The sequence below is a fragment of the Suncus etruscus genome, chromosome 14 (genome assembly GCF_024139225.1).
Source record: "Suncus etruscus isolate mSunEtr1 chromosome 14, mSunEtr1.pri.cur, whole genome shotgun sequence".
Taxonomy (NCBI): domain Eukaryota; kingdom Metazoa; phylum Chordata; class Mammalia; order Eulipotyphla; family Soricidae; genus Suncus; species Suncus etruscus.
In genome coordinates this window covers 17,934,057-17,947,610 of record NC_064861.1, presented here as the reverse complement: position 1 = coordinate 17,947,610, position 13,554 = coordinate 17,934,057, and positions in this window count along the sequence as shown.

The window sequence follows — 13,554 nt, the reverse complement described above, 5'->3', positions numbered from 1 at the left end:
AAATTTATAGCTTTGCAAGCACACATCAGGAAGGAAGAAGGAGCTTACCTGAGTAGCTTAATGACACAGCTAATAGAACTAGAAAATGCTCAACAAAAGGACCCAAGAATAGGAAGACAGAAGGAAATAACAAAGCTGAGAGCAGAAATCAACGAAGTGGAAACTCAAAAAACAATCCGAAAGATCAACGAAAGCAGAAGTTGGTTCTTTGAAAAAATAAACAAGATTGATAGACCACTGGCAAACCTAACAAAGAAAGAGAGAGAGAGAAACTTGATAACTCGTATCAGGAATGAAAAAGGAGAGATCACTACTGATATGACAGAGATTCAAAGGGTAATCAGAAACTACTTTGAAAAAGTTTACGCCACTAAAAATGAGAACCTGGAAGAAATGGATAAATTCTTGGACTCTTATAATCTTCCACGGTTGAAGGAAGAGGATGTAGCATATCTAAACACCCCCATCACCATTGATGAAATTAAAACAGTAATCAAATGTCTGCCGAAAAACAAAAGCCCAGGTCCAGATGGATTCACTAATGAATTCTATCAAACTTTCCAAGAGGAACTACTGCCAATCTTGGCAAGACTCTTTCATGAAATTGAACAAACAGAAACACTTCCAAATAGCTTTTATGAAGCCAACATCACCTTGATACCTAAACCAGACAGAGACGCTACCAAAAAAGAAAATTACAGACCAATATCACTGATGAATGCAGATGCAAAGATCCTCAACAAAATCCTGGCAAATAGGATTCAATGCCTCGTTAAGAAGATCATCCACTACGATCAAGTAGGTTTCATCCCAGGAATGCAAGGCTGGTTTAACATCCGTAAATCTATCAACATAATACACAACATCAATAACAAGAAAAATAAAAACCACATGATCATATCAATAGATGCAGAGAAAGCATTTGATAAGGTCCAACACCCATTCTTGATCAAAACTCTCAGCAAGATGGGAATGGAGGGAACCTTTCTCAATATAGTGAAGGCCATCTACCACAAGCCAGTGGCAAATATTATCCTCAATGGAGAAAAACTGAAAGCCTTCCCTCTAAATTCTGGCACAAGACAAAGCTGTCCTCTCTCACCACTCCTATTCAACATAGCACTGGAAGTACTTGCTATAGCGATTAGGCAAGAAAAGGATATCAAGGGAATCCAGATAGGAAAGGAAGAAGTCAAGCTCTCACTGTTTGCAGATGACATGATACTCTACTTAGAAAACCCTAAAGACTCTATCAAAAAGCTTCTAGAAACAATAGACTCATATAGCAAGGTGGCAGGCTACAAAATTAACACACAAAAATCAATGGCCTTTCTATATACCAATAGTAATAAGGATGAAATGGACATTAAGAAAACAACCCCATTCACAATAGTACCACACAAACTCAAATATCTTGGAATCAACTTGACTAAATATGTGAAGGACCTATACAAAGAAAACTATAAAACTCTGCTCCAAGAAATAAGAGAGGACACACGGAAATGGAAACACATACCCTGCTCATGGATTGGCAGGATTAACATCATCAAAATGTCAATACTCCCCAAGGCATTATACAGATTTAATGCCATCCCTCTAAAGATACCCATGACATTCTTCAAAGAAGTGGATCAGACACTTTTGAAATTCATTTGGAACAATGAACACCCTCGAATAGCTAAAGCAATCATTGGGAAAAAGAATATGGGAGGAATTACTTTTCCCAACTTTAAACTGTACTACAAAGCAACAGTTATCAAAACAGCATGGTATTGGAATAAGGATAGGTCCTCAGATCAGTGGAATAGGCTTGAATACTCAGAAAATGTTCCCCAGAGATACAACCATCTAATTTTTGATAAAGGAGCAGGAAATCCTAAATGGAGCAGGGAAAGCCTCTTCAACAAGTGGTGTTGGCACAATTGGATAGCCACTTGCAAAAAATTAAACTTAGACTTCCAGCTAACATCATGTACAAAGGTAAAATCCAAATGGATTAAAGACCTCGATATCAGCCCCAAAACCATAAGATATATAGAACAGCACATAGGCAAAACACTACAGGACATTACAGGCATCTTCAAGGAGGAAACTGCACTCTCCAAGCAAGTAAAAGCAGAGATTAACAGATGGGAATATATTAAGCTGAGAAGCTTCTGCACCTCAAAGGAAATAGTGCCCAGGATACAAGAGCCACCCACTGAGTGGGAGAAACTATTCACCCAATACTCATCAGATAAGGGGCTAATCTCCAAAATATACAAGGCACTGACAGAACTTTACAAGAAAAAAACATCTAACCCCATCAAAAAATGGGGAGAAGAAATGAACAGACACTTTGACAAAGAAGAAATACGCATGGCCAAAAGACACATGAAAAAATGTTCCACATCACTAATCATCAGAGAGATGCAAATCAAAACAACGATGAGATACCACCTCACACCCCAGAGAATGGCACACATCACAAAGAATGAGAATAAACAGTGTTGGCGGGGATGTGGAGAGAAAGGAACTCTTATCCACTGCTGGTGGGAATGCTGTCTAGTTCAACCTTTATGGAAAGCGATATGGAGATTCCTCCAAAAACTGGAAATCGAGCTCCCATACGATCCAGCTATACCACTCCTAGGAATATACCCTAGGAACACAAAAATACAATACAAAAACCCCTTCCTTACACCTATATTCATTGCAGCTCTATTTACCATAGCAAGACTCTGGAAACAACCAAGATGCCCTTCAACAGACGAATGGCTAAAGAAACTGTGGTACATATACACAATGGAATATTATGCAGCTGTCAGGAGAGATGAAGTCATGAAATTTTCCTATACATGGATGTACATGGAATCTATTATGCTGAGTGAAATAAGTCAGAGAGAGAGAGAGAAAAACGCAGAATGGTCTCACTCATCTATGGGTTTTAAGAAAAATGAAAGACACCCTTGTAATAATAATTTTCAGACACAAAAGAGAAAAGAGCTGAAGTTCCAGCTCACCTCAGGAAGCTCACCACAAAGAGTGATGAGTTTAGTTAGAGAAATAACTACATTTTGAACTGTCCTAATATTGAGAATGTATGAGGGAAATGTAGAGCCTGTTTAGGGTACAGGCGGGGGTTGGGTGGGGAGGAGGGAGATTTGGGACTTGGGTGATGGGAATGTTGCACTGGTGATGGGTGGTGTTCCTTTTATGACTGAAACCCAAACACAATCATGTATGTAATCAAGGTGTTTAAATAAAAAAAAATATGTGCACTTTCCTAGAAAAAAAAAAAAAGAAAATGTATCTGAGGCCATGAATATAGTTTCTGATTCTTTGTATGTGGTAAATTTATGTTATGTGATAGCCACTGCTTCCCTTAATGCTAATAACCCGATCATACAGAACTTACTTAGACAATTACAGAAGCTTCTTCAAAAATGAACTGAGCCCATCTTCATCATGCATATTAGAGCCCACTCAGGTCTTCCAGGACAGATGGCTCAAGGAAATAAAACAGCTGACTTGCTAGCAATGCCTGTATTTAAATCACCTGTAGAGGAACATTTAGCCCTACACACAAATGCTCGCCATTTACATGTGAATTACCAAATTCCTTGGAGGCAAGCTAGAGAAATTGTAGAAAACTGCTACATATGTGCACCGTTAACAAAAAAGACTCACATAGTAGAAGCAAACCCAAGAGACTTACAGTCTAACGAACTTTGGCAAATGGATATAACTCAAACAGATTTATTTATCTTCATGTTGTGGTGGACACTTATTCTCGTTTTATGTGGGCAATTCCTATGTCTTCTCAAAAATCTAAGGCTGTTTGTAGTTTTCTTTTACAATGTTTTTCTGTGATGGGTATTCCATATTCTATAAAAACTGATAATGGGCCAGTCTATGTTAGCAAAACTTGAATTTTTTGGTAAAGAATGGCAGATAAGACTTCTGAAAGGAATTCCTTACAATTGTAGGGAACAGGCCATTGTAGAAAGGACTCACAGAACCTTAAAAATTCAATTACAGGGGCCGGGCGGTGGCGCTGAAGGTAAGGTGCCTGCCTTGCCTGCGCTAGCCTTGGATGGACCGCGGTTCGATCCCCTGGCGTCCCATATGGTCCCCCAAGAAGCCAGGAGCGACTTCTGAGCGCATAGCCAGGAGTAACCCCTGAGCGTCACCGGGTGTGGCCCAAAAACAAAAAAAATAAAAAATTCAATTACAAAAAAATAGAAAAAGAGGTTTACCACTAACGGATTTGCTATCTTTGACTCTTATCACACTAAATTACTTAAACTTACCCCAAGGGGAAAGTTACACTGCAGCAGAAAGACTTTTTTTTGTTTGTTTGTTTTTGGATCACACCCAGCAGTGCTCAGGGGTTACTCCTGGCTGTCTGCTCAGAAATAGCTCCTGGCAGGGATGGAGACCATATGGGACACCGGGATTCGAACCAACCACCTTTGGTTCTGGATTGGCTGCTTGCAAGGCAAACGCCGCTGTGCTATCTCTCCAGGCTCATGAAAAGACATTTTAAAGAAGATATTCAGAGACAAGAAACAACCCATAAATATATTTGGATCAAGTAGGATGAAAAATGAATAGCTAGATATCTTCTCCTAAGAGGAAGGGGTTATGCCTATGTTTCTACAAATGACAACCCTCCCAAGAAATTTTGGGTTTCATTACGCCTTGTTAGAAATCGGGCTAGCCCAAATGATCAGGTTTAGACTATAAACTCCCCTTCAGAGCAAAAACAGAATACTCCAGACACTAACAGCAGTAATATTGCTGAGGTCTCTGGGGCAGGGAACAAGGATTTAGCCATCACACACCATACATTGAGTGAGACTGATGGTAGTGATAAACCCTTACACTCCGAGATGCAAAAAGAAAGACAGGAACCTGTCTTAACTGTGCTCCAAAATATAGGAAACTCTTGCTACATGAACTCAATATTGCAACGCTTGTATAATATTTCAGACTTGACTCAGTATTTTCATCAAGATCATTATAAAAAGGATATTAACAAGAAAAATCCAATGGGGCATGAAGGTAAATTAGCCAAAAAATTTGGTCGGCTCATCAAAACCATGGGAAATGGATTTTATAGATATAGTAACCATAAAAGCTTCAAAGTAACAATTGGTTTACTTTATGACCAGTTTGCTGGACACAATCAGCAGGATCCACACAAACTACTGATGTTTCTAATAGAGGGACTACATCAGGACTTGCTTACTGTAAATGTAATGACAGACAAAACTACACATCTTATGGAAAATGAAAATTATGAACAATTTAGTACAGAACACCAAAAGGCTCACAAATCTATTATTTATGATCTCTTTCAAGGACAATTCAAATCTATACTACAGTGTCTCACATGCCACCAAAAGTCTAAGGTTTATGAGACATTTGCTCATTTGTCTCTGGCTGTTACATCTACAGATAAATGTACATTACAGGAATGCCTCTCTGAATCTTTTAAAGAAGAAGAGTTAAGGGATGACAACAAAGTTCTGTGCAACAGCTGCAATACTAGAAGTGATTTTTCAAAGAAAATGTACTTATGGAAACTGCCACCAGTACTTATAATACACTTGAAATGTTTTGTTTTTAATGGCAAACAAATAAAAAAATTGCACACGTATGTAGATTTTCCTTTAGAAGACCTCAATTTAGTAAAATTCACTTCAGAGAATAAAAGTAAGATTAAGAAATACAACTTATCATCAGTGTCAAACCATTATGGTAAAGTTCACTATGGACACTGTACTTCATACTGTAAAATTGCTGCAAAACAACACTGGATCAATTTTGATGACAAGAAGATCAAAAAAGTCCCTAATACATTGGTGAAATCCACAGCAGCATACATCCTGTTTTATACTTCTTAAAGAAGTATAAACATCAGAATAAACACACACCAGTATAAACACATACTTAAAGAAGTATGAACACCAGATAATCATTTCACTTCCTTATCGGTTGCTATTAATGCTCTAGGATTTTTTCCACAGGCATGATCAATGAATATGGATTGAAAATCATGGACCCCCAATGTGTTTCCTTGTATGATAGAGTTATGTCTTAATTTCATTATTGCTCTAGGTCTCAGTTAATCATGAAATCTTACAATTTAATTTAGTCCAGGTTCACCTGAAAGAAAAATTTCTCATCATATTAATGTTTTTATTTCTAGGTATATTCATTTAATGACTTTCACTCTTTTTATTTTAACATAATTGCTTTATTTCCCTCAATTTAGGTTTTAAGACGCTGACATAATGATAATTTTTAGGTGGACTTTCTTCCCAGTGCTTCTTGCCTATGATTGATTATCATAGAGTTACTGTTAAACAATACTTTGTATATTTACTGTTATACACTTATAGTAGAGTTTTCCATGTTTGTATTATGCATGAAATTCTCTTTCAGATCTGCTCTGCTCTGCCATAAAAATTTTTTTTGAATTGAAATGATTTATCTAAACAGTTGCCGGCTATTACATTTTAAGGCACTTTTAGCTGATTCAGCTGAATTCTTTTTTCTTTTGCTTTATTTTGGATCCTTTCCAACAAATATTTTTTGATATGAGTGAGTGTTATGACCATATTTTTGTGAAGTCTGTATGTGTATGTCTTGTTCAGTGTCTGTCTGTTTTGCATATTTTGTATATGGTTCCCTTTTTTCCTAACATTATCTTCCCAAATTTAGTCTTCCTTATCCTTCCTTCCTAGTCCTTAACATTTAATTCTCAGGATTCCCTTCACATGTGCAACTCATCTCCTTCACCCACAACTACAAGCCTCCTGATCTTGGCCTGAGGAAGAAATCTGTGACTGTTGGAGTTTTGTACCAGGTTTGCTGCAAACTTGTTGGAAATGAAGCCACCTGGAATTTGTGTCACAATGTAACCCCAGAGAAAAGATCCATGGATAAGACTCACAATCTCTGGATTCCAGTTAAACTGTGCTATCTAAATTTCTGGTTTTCCATCCACATACACATCGCTATCATTGACCATTTCTACAATGGCTACCCCAAGGTTACACCGATCCCAAAGGAAATGCAGAAGCCCAACCAATTCATGATGACTGCAACTCATTTGTCCAGACCCATCAAGTGTCTTTTGCCGGTCTTCTCAGAGTTCTAGACCCATCATCTTTACAGATTGGTATTGGACTCTGTAGAAATTTCACCTTTTGTATTTTTCTTATAATTGTAATCCTTTGAATTTATATTTGGTACTACACTTCTTTTGACTATTGTAATTAATGTTTTTCTATTTTAGTTTTTAATCTTAGGAATTGATGTTGTATTACATTAGGGTTTTGCTTTCTTGACTTTAGGTTAGTGGGTTAGATATTGTTGTCTATAATTTCCTAAATGATATTTTTGTCTGTTCTCAGGGTTCTTTCTGCGTGGGCACATCATAGGCAAAATACTAGGTTTATAGGAGGTTCCATCCATTTTGGATGGGCCCTAAAGTTGTTTATTTACACAGGGAAGGTCTCTGCCTTAAACATTTTGTTTTGGTTTGTGACTTAAGCTCCCATCTATAAATAATCGACCTTATTGGTACATCAATTTCGGACATCATATGGACTTCAGCCTGGATTAAGAACTTGGATTAAGGGGCCGGGCGGTGGCGCTAAAGGTAAGGTGCCTGCCTTGCCTGCGCTAGCCTTGGACGGGCCGCGGTTCGATCCCCCGGTGTCCCATATGGTCCCCCAAGCCAGGAGCAACTTCTGAGCACATAGCCAGGAGTAACCCCTGAGCGTTACCAGGTGTGGCCCAAAAACCAAAAAAAAAAAAAAAAAAAAAAAAAAGAACTTGGATTAAGTTCAGAAGCCTATTGATCATCATTGCAGTGGCCCCCACTGTGCAGGGGGTATATGCTTCTTCCTCCAAAACAAGGGCCTAATTTAATGACCTCAAAGATGGGCTTTCTGGTCTACCTGGACTTGAATGAAAATGGGTTTTGGAGAGATAGCATGAAGATAAGGCATTTGCCTCACATGCAGAAGGTCATTGGTTCGAATCCTGGTATCTGCCAGGAGTAATTTCTGAGCATGGAGCCAGGAGTAACTCCTGAGCACTGCCAGGTGTGACCCAAAAATCAAATACCAAAAACCACCACCACCACCAACAACAACAAAGAAAGAAAAGGTGCTTCTTCTCGCCTGCTACACACCTTTCTGGTGTCTCTTTGAAGGATCTATGTACATCTTAGGTTTATCTTCTCAGGAGCCTGTAGTTGATTCCTTGATACATGTTTCTGGTATTAGACACCCTGTGTTTAGGTTAGAAGTTTTTCTTTACATTTTCCTGTGATGCACTTATGCAAACAGCCGCTCTTTCATTATTGACTAGTTTTTCCTTTAATAATTGTAGACAATATTGTTTATTTACTAAAAACAAATGAGGAAATTGTTGTGTATGTAAACATTTTATGGGATTATTATGTTACTGAACCTACCCTGATAGATGATTGTGCTCTACCCTAGGGTGTGACCTGGCATTCTGCCCCCACCCTAGGGTGGTACCTGATTCTGCTTCCATCATTGGGTGGTATCTCATCCCACCATTGGGTGGTACCTGATTCTGGGGGATAAAAACAAGGGTTTGTGGAAGGCGAGGAGCTTTTTGGTTGGAACTGAGGTTGAGACTTTGGACTTCAGTCTTGTCCACCGAATAAAGCTAATATTTCCACAAGCCTGACTGTCTGCAAGCTGTTTACCCGCCATTTCACCGCAGAAGCGTTGGCTGGACAGGGTGGCAGACACATGGAGGGGAAAGACCTCATCCTCCATCCCTTCAGCAGTCAACCTCTTCAGGGACTGACTTGCAACACCATTCATCTGTTGAAGGGCATCTTAGTTGTTTCCAAAGTCTGACTATTGTGAATAGTCCTGCAATGAATATAGGTGTGAGGAAAGCGTTTTTATATATATTTTTGTATTCCTAGGGCAGAGGTCGGCAACCATTTTTTTCAACTGAGCCAAATCTTGCCTAAACCACCATTGACATTTATTTTGAGAGCCACACAGGGCGCACACTGACAGAGGCTAGGAGCAGAGTCTTGACTCCTGGAGCGGCTGCTGGGCACACAGAAGAGCCACATTAAAAGTGTAAAGAGCCACATGTGGCTCATGAGCCGCAGGTTGCCGACCACTGTTCTAGGGTATATCCCTAGGAATGGTATAGCTGGATCATGTGGGAGTTTAATCTTCAAATTTTTGAGGAATCTCCATATTCTTTTCCATAAAGCTTGAACTAGATATATTCCCACTAGCAGTGAATGAGAATTCCTTTATCTTCACATCCCCACCAGCACCGATTGTTCTTGTCCTTAGTGATGTGTGCCAGTTTCTGTGGTGTGAGATGGTACCTCATTGTTTTGATTTGCATCTTGGTGTTTAGTGATGTGGAGCATTTTTTCATGTGCCTTTTGGCCACTTGTCATTCTTTGAGAAATTGTCTTTTTATTTCTTCTCCCCATTTTTGATGGGGTTAGATGTTTTTTTCTTGTTAAATTCTGTCAGTACCTTGTCTATCTTCAATATTAGCCCCTTATCTGATGGTATTGGGTGAATAGTTTCTCCCATTCTGTGGGTGGCTTTTGTATCTTTGGCACAATTTCCTTTGAAGTGCTATTCAGCTTAATATAGTCCCATTTGTTTATCTTGTTTGCAGAGTGCTGTTTCCTTCTTGAAGATGCCTTTGGTCTCAATGTCATGGAGGGTTTTACCTATGTGTTTTTCTATATACCTATGGTTTCGCTTGACATCAAGGTCCTTAATCCATTTGGATTTGACCTTTTTGCATGATGTTAGCTGGAGGTACTCTTTAGGCATGCAGGACTTGCTTGCAAACAGTCTTTAGTTCTGGGAGTTTCTCTGTAATGATGTCCTTGACTGTTGATTCTTCCTGGGGATTTTCTTCCTGGGTCTCTGTGACTCCAATGATTCTTATGTTGTTTCTCTTGAAATTATCAGAGTTATATTTTCATATGTTCACATTCCTTGAGTATTTTTTCCCATTGTCTGATCATTTGCTTTAAGGTTCTTTTCCATTCTCTTCTGCTGTATGGAGTTGTTTTGCATCTCTTATTCCAGCTCACTGATTCTGTCTTCAGCTTCTGTTACTCTGTTGGAGAGGCTTTTCATTGAGTTTTTTTATTTAATCTACCGAGTTTTTCAGTCTTATTATTTCAGATTGGAGTTTTCTAATTTCTATTTTTGTAGTCTGTTCAGCTTGATCTATGCTTTCTTTGAGTTCTATGAACATCCTCCATATTTCTTCTTAAACTTCTTATCTGAGAGGCTAACAAGGTGGTTGGAACTTTTCTGGTCATCAGAGCAGCCATCTTCATTCTCTATGCATGCTGTTGGCCTGCATCATTTCCTCATTGTCATGCTTGTAGTGTGCTTTTCCCCCCCACATGTTATGGTGGGGTTCATTGGCTAGAAGATGCGAGCAACTGCTGCTCCTCTGGCTCCACCCTTTGTTGGCTGGGCATCTCACTTCTGAAGAAGAGCCCTCAGGGAATGATGGATGGAGAGTATCAAAACCAGGCCACAGGAGAGAAGGGAAGAGGGTCCAGAATGTGCTGTTTCATGTCATAGCAAAATCAGTTTCACCCTTTGTGGTGGGACAGCTCACCTCCGAAAGAACCCTCAGGGAATGATGGGTTGAGAGGATCAAAGCAGGAGAGAAGATAAGAAGATAAGAAGGCCCAGAATTAAAGATAAACTGAAGTGTGGTTAGATTACTGTCCCTTTTCCTGAAGTTTATGTGGAGGGAAATATTTGTTTAAAATTCTTATTTACAGATACACTGGTAGTATGTCTCAGGGAACTCAGCCCATGAGGGAACTTTATTTATTTATTTATTTATCCATTTATTTATTTATTTATTTTGGTTTTTGGGCCACACCCATTTGACGCTCAAGGGTTACTCCTGGCTATGCGCTCAGAAATCGCCCCTGGCTTGGGGGGACCATATGGGACTCTGGGGAATCGAACAGCGGTTCATCCTACACTAGCGCTTGCAAGGCAGACACCTTACTTCTAGCGCCACCTTCCCGGCCCCTATTTATTTATTTATTTATTTATTTATTTATTTATTTATTTATTTATTTGGGTTTTTGGGCCACACCCGGTAATGCTCAGGGGTTACTCCTGGCTATGTGCTCAGAAGTTGCTCCTGGCTTGGGGGACCATATGTGACACCGGGGGATCGAAACACGGTCCGTCTAAGGCTAGCACAGGCAAGGCAGGCACCTTACCTTCAGTGCCACCGCCCGGCCCAACGGCCCCTATTTTTAACTACTTTTTATTTGGAAGTTGAGATTGGTGACTGGGGTGGTACAACCCAGGGTCTATGCACATGATGCATGTGTCGATGGCAATCACATTCCTGGATGATTACCCAGCTGTGAAAATTCCAGAGTTGATTTTCTTTTCTTTTCTTTTATATATTTTATTTAAACATCTTGATTACATACATGATTGTGTTTGGGTTTTAGTCATGTAAAGAACACCACCCATCATCAGTGCAACATTCCCATCACCAATGTCCCAAATCTCCCTCCTCCCCACCCAACCCCCACCTGTACTCTCAGAGTTGATTTTCACATGAATGAAGTTGGCCAAGTAGTTGGTATCTTCCTGTGTCATGTATTTTTCTTTTTCTTCATCTTGAGCAGGTGTAGTTATTTGTGGCTAGAGGGACAAAGAACTTCTCTTGGACCTTGACCTGAAGGTGGTGGGATTGGAGCTGAGGGAAGAGCCCAGAGCCTGAGTTCTGCGAGTGTCTTTGTCTCTCTGTCCCCACTGCACGCATGTCCCAGCTACATAGACCGAGGATGAGACCATCCCATACAAAGACAGTGCTTACTGTAAGAACCATTAAGGTTCCTGCTCTCTACTGTCTATTTATTTATTTATTTATTTATTTATTTATTTATTTATTTATTTATTCTTGAATTGCCTACATCAGTCATTGTAAACACAGTCCTTTACATCTATATAGTCAGGGTATTATTGACAAAGCAGTGTGTGTGTGTGTATGTTAGAGGGAGAGATAAAGAGACAGAGAGACACAGAAAGAGACAGACAGAGAGAGAGAGAGAGAGAGAGAGAGAGAATGCGCATTCATGTTGAATGTTACTCCTGACATTGACAAACAGAAAAGGAAAGAATCCAGAATGCAGAGTTCTCTTGAGAAGTAAATTTCTGGCCCAGATTTATCTGCTACATTAGTAATTTTGGTGAGGTTCATGTTAGTTTTCTTGGGAAAAGGGGGCACAGGGGTCAAAGCTTCTCCAAAGCCTAAATTTTAGTCACTGTAAGTAAGGGGGGCTTTAGGGGCCCAGTTGCTTGTTATGGAAAAGAAATCTTTTCTGTGCTTTCCACCCTCAGGATTTCCAATTCTTAGTGAATTTATATATAAGTGAATTTCGTCTTTGCCAACCTGATAAGTGGGTGCAATGGGAAGAAGGGGCCAGTGGAGAGAACTTGGTGTCTGAGGCTGATGTCGGGAGGGTTTGAGGGTTGCAGAGAAGCAGGGCCAGGTATGGGACAGCCTTTGGCCCAATGTGCCCAGGCCATCTCCTCCTGATTGATATTTCCTTGCTGTCTGCCTGGCTTTGTGCCCAGTCCTGTTGGCTTTCTTGTCCTTTTTCTTCTGCTCTATTCTTGATGCCCTAGGGCCTTTGAACATGACCTGCCTCTTTTAACTACCTTCAGGGGACTCTTTTTTTTTTAGTTTTCCCGATTGCCTCAAGATCTTTTGTTAAATGTTCTGCTACCACATGCTTTTTGCTTCTTAGGGACCAACACGCACAAAAATTCCATGATTATTTCTTTGGCTACTAAAACCTGTCTGTCATACCATGATGGCAGACTGGTCTGTTTCACTGACTGCCAGAAGCTTTGGTGAGCAGAGTGGTTGATGCCCAGAAAAGATGCCCAATGCACCTGTTGAGCCAATGGAAATAAAAAAGAGCACCTGTGTGGCTGTGGTCTCTTGTGAGGTGGCTTTTATGGGTGGGGTCCCTGCCCCTTAAGGCAGACAACCCTCATGTGAGCTCCTGACCCCTTCCACCTCTGTGCTCCTGAGAATTGGTGTCCAGATTTTCAGAAGAGAAACATGTCCCAGATCATTGTTAGGAAACAATATCTAGTGCATCCATCCTATAAAGCCATGACACAAGCCAGCAGGATTTTGGGGGCACCTGGGTTCTATTTCTTAGCGCCCAAAGCACAGACTATTAGAATAGTTTTTTGGTAAGAAGCAAAGCAGAGCTGGGGAAACTTATGGGCCTTTGGCCTCCTGGTGATGGGAAGGGCAGTGAGAGGAATGGAAAAGGGTTTGCCATACACAGGTTAAATTCTGAGTGGGTCTCCCTCCTCCCCCCTCCTGCTTGCCTTTCTATGCTCCTTCTCTCTCAGGCCCTCCTCTGGACCTGTCTTAGCTCGGGCTGGAGCGATGAGACAAGCCAGATGCTCCCTATCCTTCCAGAACTCATCATCTCATTGGTAAGATGAGCAT